Source organism: Silene latifolia, chromosome 8 (assembly GCF_048544455.1).
Source record: "Silene latifolia isolate original U9 population chromosome 8, ASM4854445v1, whole genome shotgun sequence".
Lineage (NCBI taxonomy): Eukaryota > Viridiplantae > Streptophyta > Magnoliopsida > Caryophyllales > Caryophyllaceae > Silene > Silene latifolia.
In genome coordinates, this window is record NC_133533.1 from 109,677,006 (window position 1) to 109,694,853 (window position 17,848).

Consider the following 17,848-nt stretch of genomic DNA (forward strand, 5'->3'; position numbering starts at 1 on the left):
TCTTTCAAGACTAAGCCTAAGCCAAATGCCATTTTGAATATAAAGATAAATTTCGAAATTGAAAGATTTGTTCAAGTGTTACAGACCAAAGTCACAGTCTAGCTTACTGTTACCAGCGAGTGTAACAGTAAGCTTGACGGTTACCATTGCAAGTACTCTACTCCCTCACCTTTACATTAGTTGACACAAGGACTCTATTTCTTGGGTAGCAAATGTTCAACACTTCTTGATTAAGACTTGCAAATGATCAATTATTCCTGAAAAGGAAAACTAAGAAAGCACATATTAAATGGACATGTCATCATCAATCCAAGGAACCCAACAGATGCCATTGGCATATTCTTTTTTTCATAAAAAAACATTTAATTATTTTCAAAATATTCAGAAATGTAATCTTAATAGAAGTCAACATTTGAAGGCTCGAGTATTTTGAAAGCTAGACTCTTATTTCTTTACTAGTTGTTGCACCGCGCCCTATCGGGCGCGGTGCCCCAATTCGGCATAATGCTGATCGGAATTGTTTTGGTAGTTTGTTGGTAAATGGTGTAGGAATTAAATAATGAGCAGCAATGTATAATTAGACTGTAATATGATGCTGTTAATAAGTTGATATAAAATTATACATTGATGACAAAAGGTTTACATTATAGCATCGACAGTCTAAGTGACGAGAAACGTGATAAACCCAATCCGTGATGAAAAGGATCAAAAGAAATTGTGTATTGCTTTTGAACAGAACACTTAGCTTAGTAAGCTTCAGTGTTCACACAAGGTTACTAAGTATGGCTGTACTGGGCATTAGTCAAAAGCATTAGTCTAGTTCATAATATACATGTGACTTCCATAGAGATAATGGCAGGGCGTCTGTTTGACTCCGTTCTTGAGTGCTATAGGTGCAGCTATTGCCGCAGATGTCCCTTTGTTGGTGGAATGGTCATTGGTTGTGTTCATGTGGTATTGCGTGTTGTTCTGGTCTGCAACATCTGTTGATGCTTTTATAATGATACTTTCTGCTGTTTCGGGGAAAGTTTCAGTAGCAGCTGCCATGGGAATGTGTACCGAGTATGTCATTCTGAAGATGTCTGAGTGTGTCATTCTGAAGACGTCAGGGGCCTCTATGCGTATCTTTTCTGCATTAGTAGTGAATGCTGTGATTGGCAAGTTTCCTGTCCCACCAGCATACACAATTAAAATTGTCAGGTGGTTGTAAAAATTTATAAAGTGTAGTTATGTTAAGATTTTTGTTTTGTACCTTTTTCTTGCGGAGTGCTGCATTTGTTGTTGATTGTTTGCCCTTGAATGTGTTTTACAGCGAAAATGTGTGATTGCATTTCAGAGAGTTTGGTTTGGCGTCGATTGCGCCTACATTAGCAAAATATCTATAATCTGTAGTATGTCATTTGGATAAAGCTTTATTCATGTGTTCTCTTGTAAGAAGGAATGAGTCTAGTTATTTTCGAAGTATTACCAGCCTTGAAGAGCTTGTGTTTTATCTCCCGGTGGGTGAGTGAGCTTGTGTTTTATCTCCCAGGAAAAGCCAACAACAAATATAAATCGTCGTATGTAAATATGTGGAATTTCACCATTAACTGTTTCTTTAAAAATTTAAGACTTTCATGCATAAGTACTGATGTGATTTTAAAGCGAAATAACTTGTATGAAAGGCAGGTTACTGTGGTAATAATATTTTGTTTTAGGAAGTTGGAGAACATTTTAAAATCAGGGCATCTGAAGATGGTGGAAGATGTAATTGTTAAACTGCATGCATAACTATCCTATTAATTCTGAAGCAAAGTAATTTAAACAAAAGAAATGTATAATTTTCAGTATTGTAGCTTTTACGAAGTTTTCAAAACCGCATGCATAGTATTATAGTAATGGAACTAATTCTGAAGCTACACTAAGCAGCAAATGGGGAATACTCAACTACACAAACAATAAGGATCAGACAATAAACATGCAATTAAGTTGAAAACTACACTAATATTGAAGAACATGCAATTAAACATTATGAAAATAATGACAAAATGCAATCGGCCCAAAATGACCTCCATAAATATAATTATCTAGCCTATCATCACAGATCAGTATCGTCCTTATCATATACTCATCATCAAATTCAACATCAGCTTTACCATAAACTGATTATAGATAAAGATTACGTTTTTACCATCACTTTTTTTTTTTTTTTGCAGTATTCTCTTCACTTTTCACTTGCCCCATAAGAACACAGCTCTGCAAGGGAGGAAAAAGCAGATCAAGGAAATGAAATAGATAGGGACTCTAAGGTAAATACCAAGCTGAGAATAGAAGCAATAGTAACTGATAACTATACCAAGTCAGGTAAGGTAGCGCACAAATAACCTTTGCTTTCAGCCGATTCTAATAACTGCATGTTGTTCTTTGAAAGTTTAAGACTTCGTACATATACTCTTTCGCGTTCAACTCGATTCTAATAATTCTATGTGGTTCTTTGAAAGTTAAAGGCTAAGCACATGTAACTCTTTGCTTTCAGTCCGATTCTAGTAACTTTGTGGTTAAAAGCTTCTAATGTAAGAAGTTCTAAAAAAAGCCCTACCAAAAGCTTTAAAACAATAACACCCTTTTTTTCTCTAATTTCATTACAAAAAGCACAAATAAATCTTACAAAAGTAATACTCCCTCCTATTCATTTTAACTCTCCCCTTTCAAAAGGGCACGCAAATTAAGGGTAGGATTATTTTACTGTAAAGTATTGTGGTGGTGTAAGGTAATTGGAGAGAGGGAAGGTATTATTGTGAGTTAAGATGATTAAAATAAGTATTGTTGTGGGGTAAGGTGATTAAAATAAGATAGAGTATGAGTATCGTGGGAGTATTGTCTTTAGGCACCCCAAGCAATCTCAGCACATTCTTCCGATAAGCCATAGCTAATTGTGCCTTAGTCCATGTATCTTTCATTGGCACAAAATGAGCTGACTTGGTCAGTCGATCCACTATAACCCCTAACATGTTGTTACCCTGCTGACTCTTCGGCAAACCCACGATAAAATCCATAGAAATGGACTCCCACTTCCACTCAGGTACCTCAAGAGACTGAATCTTACCTTGTGGTCGTCGCTGCTCCCCTTTAACTCTCTGACATGTCAAACAACGGGCCACAAACTCAACTGTTTCTTTCTTCATCCCAGACCACCAAAAAGTCTTCTTTAAATCCTTGTATAGCTTGTCACCACCTGGATGTACCGAGTATGGTGTACAATGAGCCTCTGTCATGATTGTCTTTTTCAGCTCCTCATCATTAGGGACACACCACCTCTCATCGAACCTCAGACTACCATCTGTATGAATAGAGAATCTAGACACTGTCCCTTTCTCTACTCCAGCTCTCCACCCCACCATCTTGGGATCCAACACCTGTTTACCGTGAATATCATCATAAAGATCAGGCTGCCCTGTCAAATCTCCCATGACATCCCCTTTCTGGATCATATGTATCCCAAACTTTCCAACCTCATCTCTCAATCTCATCAAAGATATGGATGTACACAAAGAATGTACACTCTTCCTGCTCAAAGCATCTGCAACTACATTGGCTTTCCCTTCATGGTAGATAATATCCATGTCATAATCGCCAATCAACTCCATCCACCTCCTTTGTCTCATGTCCAACTCCTTTTGAGTGAAGATGTACTTGAGACTCTTGTGATCTGAAAATACCTTAAAGGTCGCCCCATATAGGTAATGCCTCCAAATCTTGAGAGCAAACACAACTGCACCCAACTCCAGATCGTGTGTAGGATAATTCTCCTCATAAGGCTTCAATTGCCTAGAAGCATAGGCAATCACTTTACCATTCTGCATCAACACACATCCCAACCCATTATTTGAAGCATCTGTATACACTTCAAAGTTCTCACTCCCTTCAGGCAATGCTAAGATTGGAGCTGTGGTCAAACGCTCCTTTAATGTTTGGAACGCCGTCTCACAACTCTCATCCCAACGAAACATGTTCTCTTTTCTCATCAAAGTTGTCATAGGTCTAGCAATCTTGGAGAAATCTTTCACGAACCGTCGGTAATACCCAGCTAAACCCAAGAAACTCCTAATCTCAGCTACATTTGTTGGTGCTTTCCACTTGGTAACTGCCTCAATCTTTGCAGGATCCACAACTACCCCTTCCTTTGAAATCACATGCCCTAGAAAAGCAACTTTCTCCAACCAGAACTCACACTTGGACAACTTTGCATACAACTCATGCTCCTTCAAGGTCTGCAACACAATCCTGAGATGCTCCTCATGCTCCTCCTTAGTCTTAGAAAAGACTAAGATGTTATCTATGAAAACCACCACAAACTTGTCCAAAAACTGACTGAAAATTCTGTTCATCAAATCCATAAACACAGCGGGTGCATTAGATAACCCAAACGGCATTACTACATACTCATAATGTCTATACCTCGACGTGAAAGCTGTCTTTGGTATGTCCTCCTCTTTAATCTTCAACTGATGGTACCCCGACCTCAAATCAATCTTAGAAAAGACTGCTGCGCTACTCAACTGATCAAACAGGTCATTTATCCTTGGCAAAGGATACTTGTTCTTCACTGTCACTCGGTTCAGCTCCCTGTAATCTATGCACAACCTCAAACTTCCATCTTTCTTTTTCACAAACAGAACTAGCGCTCCCCACGGTGATACAGTAGGTCTAATGTATCCCCTCTCAATCAGATCATCTAACTTCTTCCTGAGCTCCTCCAACTCCTTAGGACCCATCCGGTACGGTGCCTTAGAGATTGGCCCCGTCCCCCGGTTTCAGCTCAACACTGAAATCTATCTCCCTCTTCGGTGGCAACCCCGGAATCTCCTCTAGAAAGACATATGGAAACTCCCCCACAACTGGTATCTGCTCAACTGTCGGACTCTACATCCTGTCATCTCTCACATGGCACAAGATCAACGGGCACCCCTTCCTCAGATAGGACTTCAAGGTCACAGCTGCAATCAACTTAACTTTGGGCTTGGCAACAAACCCACGATAAGACACACTAATGCCCTTAGGACCTCTCAGAGAAACTTTCTTTTGATGACAATCTATCTTAGCTTTATACTTTCCTAACCAATCCATCCCGACTATCATCACAAAGCCCTCTAAAGGAAACTTTAACAAGTCTACAGGTAGATCAACTTGCCCAACTATCATGGATACATCTCTATACAACCTCTCACACGATACAGACTCACCCGAAGGTATAAAAACTTCCTCTCTTACAGACTCATACTCTCTCAGACCCAATCTTTTAACATGACTCGAAGATACAAACGACTGTGACGCCCCCGAATCAAACAAAACAAAGGTATAAACACCATTAACAAGAAAAGTACCAGTGATAACATGAGCGTCGTCCTCAGCTGCTTTCTTCTCCATCATAAACAGCTTTCCACTGGTCTTCTGCCCACCTCCCTGGACAGTACTAGCTGAGGTAGTCGGCTTAGCACTCGACCCCTGGTTGTTGTTGGTGTTCGTAGCTAGCTTCTGATAAGAATTACCGCCATTGCGGTTACCCCCACCGTTGTTGCTCTGGCCTCCCCTGTTGTTCCATGACCCAGCCGGTTTGTTGCTCGCATAACTCTGTGCAGGACCCTGTGAAAAGTTTCCCTGTCCCGGTCTCTGGAAACCCCCACTCACCGCACTGGTGCACTCATGTCTCTTGTGGCCTACACCGCCACAGTTAAAACAGGTCATCCCCCAGCTACTGCTACCAATCCCACGGCCACCGCCACAGTTATTCCATCCCTGCCATATTGTACAAAACATCTACCCTAGTTACCCTATGCCTGGGATGCACACAAATCACTGAACTACCAAATGACATAAATCTTCCAAATCTGAAACTACTGCAGCAAGGGATCGAAAGTCCCAAGGATTGGGATTCGGTGTCCAACTTGATTACAAGTTGTCCGATCCTCGAAACTCTAAGATTGGAAATACTAATGCTTCCTAAGAAACATGATTCTCCCCCGACTGGACTGATTTTTGTCTGCTCGCACCAGAAATTACTTAGCCTACGAATAACAGGCGGGTTTTATGGATTGTAGGCCTTGCAAGAATTTACCATGAAGCTTCAATTGTCATCCCTTGAACAAATCTTCATTGATTTGAACAAAACCCTGAAGCTGGTGTGGATCCTTACACCATCCAAGTTAAAAGTGAAGGAGATCATATATCCCCCACTAGAAGTATTTGAAGATAAAGCCAACTAGCCAAGCATAAGATCTGCCGGCTGCTGTTGTTTATGTGTCTAGTGAAAAAATAGCTTACTCCTAGCTTACTACTAGCTCACTCCAACCTAGTTTAGCTTTCCAAGCTATTTACTGTACTATTACTACTCCATGTTTCCAATGTAAAGCTTCACTACATCAGAGCCAATATATTAATTGTACCTCGGTAAAAAAAAACTTCAAATGTTTTCTTCTTAAAGGAATTAGAACACATCACTCACTAAGAACAGCCACAACGGCCTCTTCACGCCTCTTCACAATTTTCATGAAAAGTTACTTTTTAATAAAAAATAATAGAAAGGAAGAGAGAGGGTGTGAAATGGTGTGAAAATTCTCACCTGTGCGAGAAATGGAGAGAGTGTGTGTGAGAATCAATAAAAAATTATGGAGGTAGGGCCTGCCAAATTTTGTGGAATTTGTTTTTGTTTCTGCCCAATAAGGGATTGCCACGTGGCAAATAGTCCAACAACTTTTTTTTTTGCACACAATGACTATATGTAACGGCTCTTTTATGTAATATTAAATATTTTTTTTGTTTACAAAAAAAAAATATTCATAATTTATGATTTTTTACCCTCTATAAAATGACTCTAATATCAATATACTTTCTCACACAATAATATGAATCCTCCTAAAACGAATAAAAGTATGAGAGTTTCGAATTTACCTTAATTTATATGCAAAAAAGCCGTTTAAAAAAAAAAAGAAAATCGAATTTGCAATAATAACAATAAATTATAAAATCGAAAAATTTATATGATTACAAATAATTAAAATGAAGTGTGGTGGATAGTGTGGGGTATAGTAAAGTATGAAAGAGAAGGAAAGTTGAGTATTTGTTGATGTGGTTGTTTTTTTTTTGATGTTTTTTGGTGAATTTTGGTGATGAGTGGAAATGTGAGGTGGATGGTGAATTGGAGAGATAATAGGTGAAAAAGTGTAGAGTGAAAATTGGTGAATATTCACGGATGCGGATGGTCTAAGTGTGACGGATACAAACACTGTCAACAGTTATATCAGTAGATCTCATGCTTTGCAAGCTTAATAACAATGACACATACAGGTAGGGGTGTTCAAAATAAACCGAACCGTAATAATCGAACCGCAAAACCGAAAAACCGTCCATTTTTAAGGTTCGATTAACCGAACCGTTTCGACAAAGCGGTTCTTTGAACCGAACTGTTAACTTTATTATGGAAAAGGTTCGGTTAAGGTTCGCAATTTTAGATAACCGGTTAACCGCGAACCGAACCGTTTCACAAAAAAGTAAGCAAAAAATTAAAATATTATATAAAAATTTGTTCGTTCGTTTAATTTTCTTAGTGTATCCAAATTTAAAATTTCTTAAATTGATTAATGCTAAAGTTTAGTTTATTAACTTTATTGTTGGGCATAATATATAATGAAAATTAATTAAACTATTAGAAAAAATTCCCAAAAATTAATGAAAACTGAAAAAAAAAGTAATATAGAACGATTATCGATTAACCGGTAACCGAACCGCTAATAACCGTTTAAAGTGGTTAACCGAACCGTTTATAACCGTTTCTAACGGTGCGGTTTAGGTTCGGAGTTTTGCCGACCCGAACCGTATGCGAACCGAATTAAATTAGAGGTTCGGTGAACCGAACCGCGAATGAACACCCCTACATACAGGCACACATCCTAAAAATGAGCTCCTGAAGCAAAATAAACCCTAAAAAAGGTAACCTCAAAACATCTAAATGTGAACTTAAAGATAGAAACTCAAATTCACCTTATCATCCACCTCTGTGTTGTGGCTTAACCAAGCATAGGCCTCTCTAAAATCATCAAAAACATGCCGACCATCATGTGTATGAGATGTCAAGACGATAGAAGGAGCTAAGTATGCTTCTGCTGCAGCCCAAATACAATGTATCTACAAAAAATTCCAGAAATTGAGATTAGTTTTCTACTAGCCAGTAATGCACATGAAACAGTGAGGGGTTTGCCACATGAGCAGCGACAGTGAGGGGTAAAAAAGACCAGACGATCTTGATTCTCAGATTAATTGTACTTGGGTCAACTGATCATACTATAGGTTCTTGCGCTCTTCTCGATTATCAGCTTCAAATACACCACATAACAGCATATGCTAAAGGGGGATGCCTTTCATCAATATATAAATCGTCACAAAAATTTGCATTCGGACGCGGACTCAAATTTGACTCTTTGAAACAAAGATGTCAACAACAATATATCCACACATATTATGTAAAAGTTTACCTAACTTTGTCACTGCACAAATACGTTTCTGAAAAAGAGAAATCAAAAGGGGGTAGATTACCATCAACATAATTCACCACCCAAATAAAACTCGGAACATTATCCAATGCCTCAAAGGAAGCTAGAAAAAGTCACTCATATATTGAAAAAGTGCCTAAAAGTGTAAAAATAAAATCAGTATATATATATATATATATATATATATATATATATATATAGTGTCAAGTTCTTCTAAGTCCCTTTTTTTTTTGAGTCCATAAGTCCTTCCCACAACCCTTGGATCATGCATGGTGGAAGGTTGAGATTGAAAGCAAAAAACACACTTAACACTAATTAATTCACTTCTCTCTCTAGTTTTAATAATACATTCATTAATTCATTATCATACACAATTAACACCATATTTTGTCTTATACTTCAAAGTTTATGAAAATTTTGTTAACATTTTTCCTGTTTCGATTTTTTTCGTTTTTTTTTTCGAGACAAGTTTTCGACATTTTAGGATTTTACGAGTGTAATTCTAACAGCAAAAAGTGTAATTTTAAGGAATATTTTCGAGAATTTAGCGTTTTATAAGTTTAACTTCAATCTTTTCCGAGTGATTTTAACGAATAATATTTTGAATTTTTGTAATTTTATCACAAGTTATTGTAATTTAGCATTTTACGAGTGTTATTTTAATGACAAAAAGTGTTATTTTAGTCCAGGTAAGTATAATTTCAGTCCAATGAGATTGTTATTTTTAGTCAAGGAGAATGTAATTTTAGTCCAGAAAAGTGTAATTTTAGTCCAGAAAAGTATAATTTCAGTCCACCGAGAATGTAATTTTAGTCCATTGAGAATGTAACATTAGTCCAATGAGAATATGAGAATATGATCAAGTCCATTGAGAGTGTAACATTAGTCCAATAAAGGTAAGTGTAATTCTAACAGAAAAAAGTGTAATTTTAACAACAAAAAGTGTAATTTTAGCCAAAAAAAGTGTTATTCTAGCAAAAAAAAAGTAAAATTTTAACAGAAAAAAGTGTAATTCTAACAACAAAAAGTGTAATTTTAGCCGAAAAAAGTGTTATTCTAGCAAAAAAAAAGTATAATTTTAACAGAAAAAAGTGTAATTTTAATGGAGAAAAGTGTAATTTTAACAAAAAAATGTATAATTCTAACAACAACAAAAGGTGTAATTTTGGCAGAAAAAGTGTAATTTTAGTCGAAAAAAGTGTTATTCTAGCAGGAAAAAGTGTTATTCTAGCCGAAAAAAGTGTTATTCTAGCAAAAAAAAGTGTAATTTTAATAAAAAAAAAAGTGTAATTTTAATGAAAAAAGTGTAATACCTTAAAAATAAGACTATATTTTAAATATATCTAAGATTAAAAAAAAAAAACGACATCTACCCCATTACACTTTTTCATTTGTTTTTTTTTTAAAAAAATCAACTCTCCAACATCATAAAAACACCAACACAACTTTTACTCAAAGAAAAGTGATATTAAGTGAGATCTAAAATTTAAAAAAACGAGTTCACCCATAAAACCGCCAACGACATCCAACAACATCACTGACAACAACACAACACAAAAAAAATAATAAAAAAAACAAACAGCCAAAACTGAAAAAAAAAAAATGAAAAGAGATATGAAAACCAAGTTCACCCACAATACCCATTTAAACACCAAAAACAACCAACAACAAAAACGAAAAAAACAAAAACTAGATCTAGAAAATATTATTGAAAAGAAGAAGAAGAATAAAGTACCAAAAACAACCAACAACACCAACTCAAATTTTATTTTATTTTTTAAAAAAATAACACAAAACTGGAAAAGAAGAAAAAGAAAAAAAAAAAAAAAAAAAAAAAAAAAAAAAAAAAACCAGATCTGGAAAACGTGAAAGGGGAAGGGGAAGGGGAAGGGGAAGCATGCGGTGGGTGGTGTGGTGGTGGTGTCGGGTGGTGAGGAGAGGAGAGGTGGTCGTGTGGGGATGCGGGTGCGGCTGGCGGGGTGGTGGGCTGGTGGGTGGCGGGGTGGTGGGCTGGTGGGTGACGGGTTGGGGTGGGTGGTGGTGAGTGGGAGAGCGTGATTTTTTTGGGGTCGTGGGGTGGTCGTGTGAGGGTGAGTGTGGCTGTGGTGGTGGCGGTGGGGCTGGGTGGTGCCCGGTGGGGAGGGTTGGTGAGGAAGAGAGGGGATTTTTTTTTTTTTAGGTTTTGAATTTGTTTGGTTTTTAGAGAGGAGAGGTTTTTGAGAGATAAAAAATGAGTGAAATTATGAGATATGAGAGAGAAGTGGTGTTTGGAAAAGTATATATATTAAATTAGTAGTTAATTAGGAAGAGTTAGTGATTAATTAGTATAGGTAGTGAGAGAGTGAGTTTAATGACCTTTAATCCCTCCTTTTTTGCTTTCAATCTCATCCCTCCATCTTCCTCATCTAATGGCTCTAAAGGGAACTTATGGACTCAAATGTAAGAGGTGGACTTAGATGATCTTATTACTATATATATATATATATATATATATATATATATATATATATATATATATATATATATATATATATATATATAGAAAGGATCATGTAAGTCCTTGTTTTTTAGTTGAGTCCGTAAGTCCTTATATAAGCCGTTAGATTAGTTTTGATGAATGGTTGAGATTAGTTTACATTGTCCCACATATTTCACTCTCTCCCACACTAATGATTACTGTTTGTAGTTATCTATGCATGCAATTAAAAAAATACAACACAACAATTTTCAATGCATGTAAATTAATTTAATCACTCTAACTATCCATCCCATTTTTCAAAACATTTCCCTTCCTTCACACCAACACTAAGCCGTTTCATTAAACCCTTCATCTTCATTATCAAATTTTATTTTTCATCAAATCAAACTCCATCATCCAGCGAACAAGTAATCTACTGTTTTCATCAAACCCTTCGTCTCCTTCAAACAAGTTCTCTACCCTGCATCATCATCTCCTTCATCCCGCCATTTGCATCATCATCTCCATTTGCATAAACCCGCTTTGATACGGTATTGTTCCTCTTTTTTTTGTACTTTTATTTATGTTGTAGTATTATGCAAATCACTTTATTTTTCTTTATCAATTAATTTCAATTTATCTTTGTATTTTATGTACTTTATTGTAATTGGAATTCATTTACTGTTTTTATTTTGTATTTAATTTTGTATGAGTTATTTTTTTTTTGTATTAAAATTATTAGTTACTATTTCTTTCTATTTTCTGTAAAATCTGTGTTTTTGTGTGTTTTTTTTTTTTTGCTAAATTTGTGTATCAATCATGTTTTTTTCTCTTAAATCTTTTTTTTTGCTAAACCTGGCATTATATAAAATTTACACTTAAGACAAACTAATTTCTTTGGACTACAAGACTTAAGGGAGACTAATTAGTTTAGTTTTTTTCACTATTAATTTCGTTTGAATTTTGAATTTGGTTTAAAAAATTATATAGATTTGTTTTCCTTCTGTTGTGATTTTTTTGGGGGTTTATTAAAATTGTAAATCTGCCAATTAAGCAACAAACCACTTTTGTAACTGCAGCCCTGGAGTTTGTAACTTCAGTCAAGTTACTTTGTAACTACAGTCAAGTTCGTTTTTGCATTGTAACTTTTTCCCACATTCATACCCTTAAATGACATTCTGTTTTGTAACTTTATGCCTTGTTTATGTAACTCCAGCGCTTGAGTCTGTAACTCCAATCAAGTCCTATGTTTTTTACCTTTTAAATTCATGATGTTCCCTTTTTTAATTCTCATTCTCTAAAGTTTTTAAATTGTTTGTTTTCCTTCTGTTGTGATTTTTTTTGGGTATATTAAAATTCTAAATCTGTCAATTTAAAGCAATTAAGCACTTTGTAACTGCAACCCTTGAGTTTGTAACTCCAGTTCAGTTCCTTTGTAACTACAACCAAGTTCGTTTTGTAAATTTTTCCCACATGCAGACCCTTAAATGACATTCTGTTTTGTACCTTTATGTCATATTTATGTAACTCCAGTCCTTGAATTTGTAATTCTAGTCAAGTTCCATGTTTTTTACCTTTTAAATTCATGATGTTCCTTTTTTTAATGCTTCTCTAAATTTTTTGTCTGTATAATCTTCTATAATTGTTCAATCGTTTTTATTATAGATGCCTGATGAAGAATATTACCAAGAAGTTGAAGAAGTTGAAAAGGGGGACCCTCCTACGCAACAAATCTCTGTGAAATATCGTGTGAAAAGGTTATTTCAACTCCTACTTAAGTTGAATGAAGCTCAACTGGCTGCGTCCCTTATACTAGCTGATATGAACAGCCATCGAGCTGAAGTTTTGAAGAGGATCAATCATTTTGTTGCTGGAAAAGACCAACTTTGGGAGACAATTCAAGCTAGGCGGAGAATTGCCAAGATACTTTCAAAATCCTCCAAATCACAGAGGAAGGCTACAAGTTCTTAGATTATGTATGAATATGTAGCAAACATCAATTAATGTCAATTGTTTTGTTTTGTACCTGGAAACAATATTAAGTTTCGCTTAAAACGTTGTTTCTATTTAGCAAATAATATGTCCTAAAATTAAGATTATCGAGCCTTGTTTTGAGTAACCATTTTAATCATTTTTGTTATCTTACACATAGTGTATTGTGTAACTTCATTTGCCAATATTACAGTTTGGTATATATATCTCATCGTGTACCACATATGGCTTAAAGATACATAATACATTCACTGAAGTTACAAAACAAGGGGTTGAAGTTACTCAGCCTTGAGTTATTTGTAACCTATCTTTTCTGTAACTCCAGTTCATATTTTGTGTAACTTAAGCCACACAACGTGTAACTCCAAGTAAAGATACACACTAAACGCGTAAAGATACACTGTTAAATGCTATTATACCTACAATTACAAAGTATATGTCAACAAAGTTTCAGTCCCATTTAATAATGTAAGATATGGAATGTCAAGTTGATAATCATACTAAAACAAATATTGGGAAATCCAATACTAATGACATAACTCCACTTCAAAAACTTGTAGCTTAAGTCCTACGTTTTATAACTCCATTTTATACTGTTGGCAGACTTAAAATTTTTTCAACTATTGGCAGGAGCTAAATTTCATTTGCCACAGTTACAGTTACAGAGTAGCGCTTTGAAGTTACACTATTTTCACTTGAAATTACTCAACCTTGATATATTTATAAAGTATATTTTCCGTTATTTCAGTCCACATTTTGTGTAACTTAAGTAGTACAATTTGTAACTCCAACTGAAGTTACACAATTTAGTTCTAAAATTACACTTCTAAATGTTACTAGACAAACAATTTCGAACTATATTTCAACAAACTGCAGTGCCATTTCATCATTTCAGCTATGGAATGTCAAGTTGATGGTCATACTTAAACACAAGATTTGGAAAACCAAAACAATTATACTACTAACTGTAACTTCATTTCACAAAACATATAACTTAAATCCAACATTGTGTAAGTACAGTTGATACTGTAAGTTGACAGTAATAAACCAGCTTAATATAAAATTTACTACTCCATAATCCAAAAATAAACAATTCCACAACCTTGAATAACCAAATACAAACTAATTCAAACAACTTCTCCGAGTCGTCTTCTTCTTCCTCATTCTCACTCTCCTCTAAAGAATATTGAACTGATGTTGGTGGACTCTCTGCAAACGGATTGGGGCAGTTCCTCTTGTCATGGTGTGCCATTTGCTTACAATTATTGCACATCCGTTTCGGTTTAGCATATTTGGCAGCAGCTTTGGTCCTCGAAGACAACAGTCTGATAAAACTACACTGTGTTAATAGTTTAATTTTATATCAAATTTTCGCATAAAATCTACAATTTAAGTTTCATTTATTCTGCAAATATGTAACTTCAACTTGATAATTTTGTAACTTTGATTCACTTTTCAAATAACAGACAAAGTGTAACTTTATCACTGAACAATGTAATTTCACTACACAACTACTGTAATTTTAGGTCAGAACTTTTACAAAGCACCTACATTGTAACTTCTAAACTGAGTCGTTTACTTTTAAATCAACAATTCTGTAAATAATGCTCATAAAACTACATTCTCATTATACTGTAATTTTATCAGAATAACACCTTAATATTAACAATCAAATATTATTCAAACTTTAGCGCCATAATATGTAACTCTATAATACTATATATGTAACTTCAATGAGTTTGTTAACCCAAAAATAGGGTTTTCATGCAGATGTATCTCAACATTTAAAAACATCCTACAACAAAAAAACGAACTACTCTATTTTCGTCTTTCACTAAAAATTACATAACTATTCTTCCAAAAAAAATTATAACTAAACTAGCAACTCATGTAACTTTTATCGTTTAGACTATTCACCTTCTATTAATCCTCTAAAAAACGAAAAAAAAAAAGAAAAAGCAAAGATACACCCAACAAAATAGAAGAACAAATTACTTACCATTGTTTACTTCCACAATCTGCATATCATTCATGTTTAATGTCGACATTGAAAATTATGGTGATGACGTTTTATCCAAAAACACACCCAACAAAATAGAAGAACAAATTTCCGTAACAATAAACGTGTATGAGTATGATTTCTTGTTTCCTTAACTTGCATGCAAAACACTTTTGAAAGGGGAAGATGAAGAACCTAAAAAATATTGGCAGAAAGGAGAAGATGAACACAAAAAAAAAATGAATAATGAAAGTGGATGAGAAGGTGAAAGTTTTACAGGGAATAGAAGCTTCAATTAATGTGAACAAATTTGTAATTATGATTGATGTTTTGTTGGAAACCTAAACACCTATTAATGATAACAAATCACACGTTTATTTTTTTTTTTTTCTAATTAATGAGTTGCTTTTGGCCATCTAATCTCCACCATCCATTTCTCTTAATCCTATGGTAGATAGTAGGACTTATGGACTCAACCAAAACTAAGGACTCATATGAACCTATCTCTATATATATATATATATATATATATATATATATATATATATATAGAGGCGGGATCTCGTGAGTTTGGTTCTTATGGTGAGTTGTGAGTTTGGAAATCTGGACCATTGAATTAGAGGAAACCAACCGCTGAGATCAAACGTCCATAAAACACTATCTCTCCAGTATCCACAAATTCCCACATCTCCCTCAAAATCGCGATCCCTAGAAAACTCAAAATCCCCAAATCAATTTCTCATACAATCACTAATTCAGGTGACGAGAAATCCCCTGAAACAATAGTTGAGCACGAGTAAGATCTTGGATCTTTTATCAAGCACAAATAATTGTTTTGACATTTTTAATGCACCCCTTCCTAATAGCAAGGAGTCTAATTCAGTAATACTCCGTATTAATCTTGAAACATTTATAATTTTGACACAGTCGAGTCATTTGGCTTGGAGATCTGAATTACCGCATGACTATCCCTTATCGATCAATTAGAGCACTCGTTGAGCTGCAAAATTGGCGGGCTTTGTTGGAGAAGGATCAGGTTTGTAGCTTTCCAAAATAGCTCTTCTTTATACACTGTAATCTGATCTTAATTTGTTGTTTTTTTCATTTGGTGGTTGTCATCAGTTGGAGTACTGAGTTTTCTTAGCCTAGTTAGTTTGTTTTTCGTTTGTAGCTTCGAAGTGAAGAGAGAAAAGGACATGTATTTTCTGGTTGGAACGAGGGAAACATATACTTTCCACCAACTTATAAGTATTCTCGCAACTCGGACAGATGTGTTTGTGAACCTGCGTAAGCAAGATGGCTCTGAGGTTAAAATTATTCATTTTGTTTTGATCATCTGGAACGTTTGGGTTTGGAGAAATTTAATTATTTTTAAGGGTATGACTTTTTTTATTACTGGTTTCTTCAATATGTATTCTAATTCTGTTGCTTCTGCTATTCAAGCTTTGAGTTTTCGGGTTTGTGTCCCTCCCTTGACTGGGGAGCTTATGGAGAGAATTAGAAACATTTATCCTTTTTAATCAGGTAGGAAACGGTATGGCCTGTAGTCTTATTAAGATTAAGGTTGACGCTTGTTGGCTGAAGACTCTTGATGCCTCTGCGCGTTGGATTGTTAACTGGTTGTATTATTTACGGTTCTCTAATCGTTAGAATTTTAGTAACTTTTATGCTTAATTTCGTTTAGCCCCTTCTTCAAGCAGCTTTCTCTAAAGTCTAGATCCATTTTATGAAATCTTGTTGGCTGATTTGTTTCGCTTGCATATTTTCTCATGTAGGCAGTTCAAGGCTGCTGATGGGCGAATTGAAAGCTTCTGATTGTTTGTAGCGCGGCGGTGAACAAGGTGAGCAGCACGTGGTGACTAATTGGTGACAGTATGATCCCCGGAATATCTGTCCGGGTACGATTGTCGAGTGGTGACCAAGGCGTAGATATTTTGAAGTCGGAACGCTGCTGGTGATGCTTGAATAAAGACAGGTGATTGGTTTCAGAATTGGTGCACGAGCAGGGAGAGTGTAATGGTCTGCAATTGTGGCGAACTGAGCTCGGAGTATAGATTCAAAGTCCGTCAGGGTGTTCATGGGGGATGGCAAATGAGGAAAGGAGACGCTCGAGTAACATAGGTAGAAACAAGTTCATGAACAAACCTGACAGTACTTCAGATTTTTTTTCAGGGACTAGGCATTTATGAAGATCAACAGTCATACAATGTTAGTATTTTAGGGGCTGATATATAAAACATGTGGTATACTATTTTTTTCTTGGCTCTCTAATTAATATACATTTCTTAAAGTCTGCATACTCAAGTCCAAAGGATGTACGTAAATTCTCAAATAAAGCTATATACTCGGAACTAAGCCAAGAACTCAGCAATATGCTTTGTCATCTTGTGAACGAGTGGACTACTCAAATAACATGGAAAAAAAGAGAAAAAATCAAAGTGACACCGGAATAACATCACAATAACACCAGAATAACAATATCACCAGAATAACAACACAATAACAGTTGGTAAAAAAAAGAAAAAAAAATAGTAAAAAAAATCAAAGGGACATCGGAATAACATCACAATAACACCAGAATAACAGCACAATAACATTGCGGTAAAAAAAGAGTAAAAAAATCAGAGTAAAAAAAATCAAAGGGACACCGGAATAACATCACAATAACACCAGAATAACAATATCACCAGAATAATAGCACAATAACATGCTGTAAAAAAAAAGAGTAAAAAAATCAAAAGTAGTAAAAAAATCAAAGTGACACCGGAATAACATCACAATAACATAGAATAACAATACCACCGGAATAACAGCACAATAACATGCGGTAAAAAAAAGTAAAAAAATCAAAGTAGTAAAAAAATCAAAATGACA

The 17,848-nt window shown here is 35.2% G+C and overlaps 1 long non-coding RNA gene across 1 annotated transcript; it reads left to right on the forward strand.

Moving 5' to 3' along the window:
* Positions 1-15,637: 15,637 nt before the first annotated feature.
* On the forward strand, positions 15,638-17,271 carry LOC141597282 (uncharacterized). The gene is made up of 3 exons (XR_012522731.1): positions 15,638-16,010; positions 16,146-16,351; positions 16,750-17,271. It is a non-coding gene; the product is annotated as an uncharacterized LOC141597282 (long non-coding RNA).
* Positions 17,272-17,848: the final 577 nt, after the last annotated feature.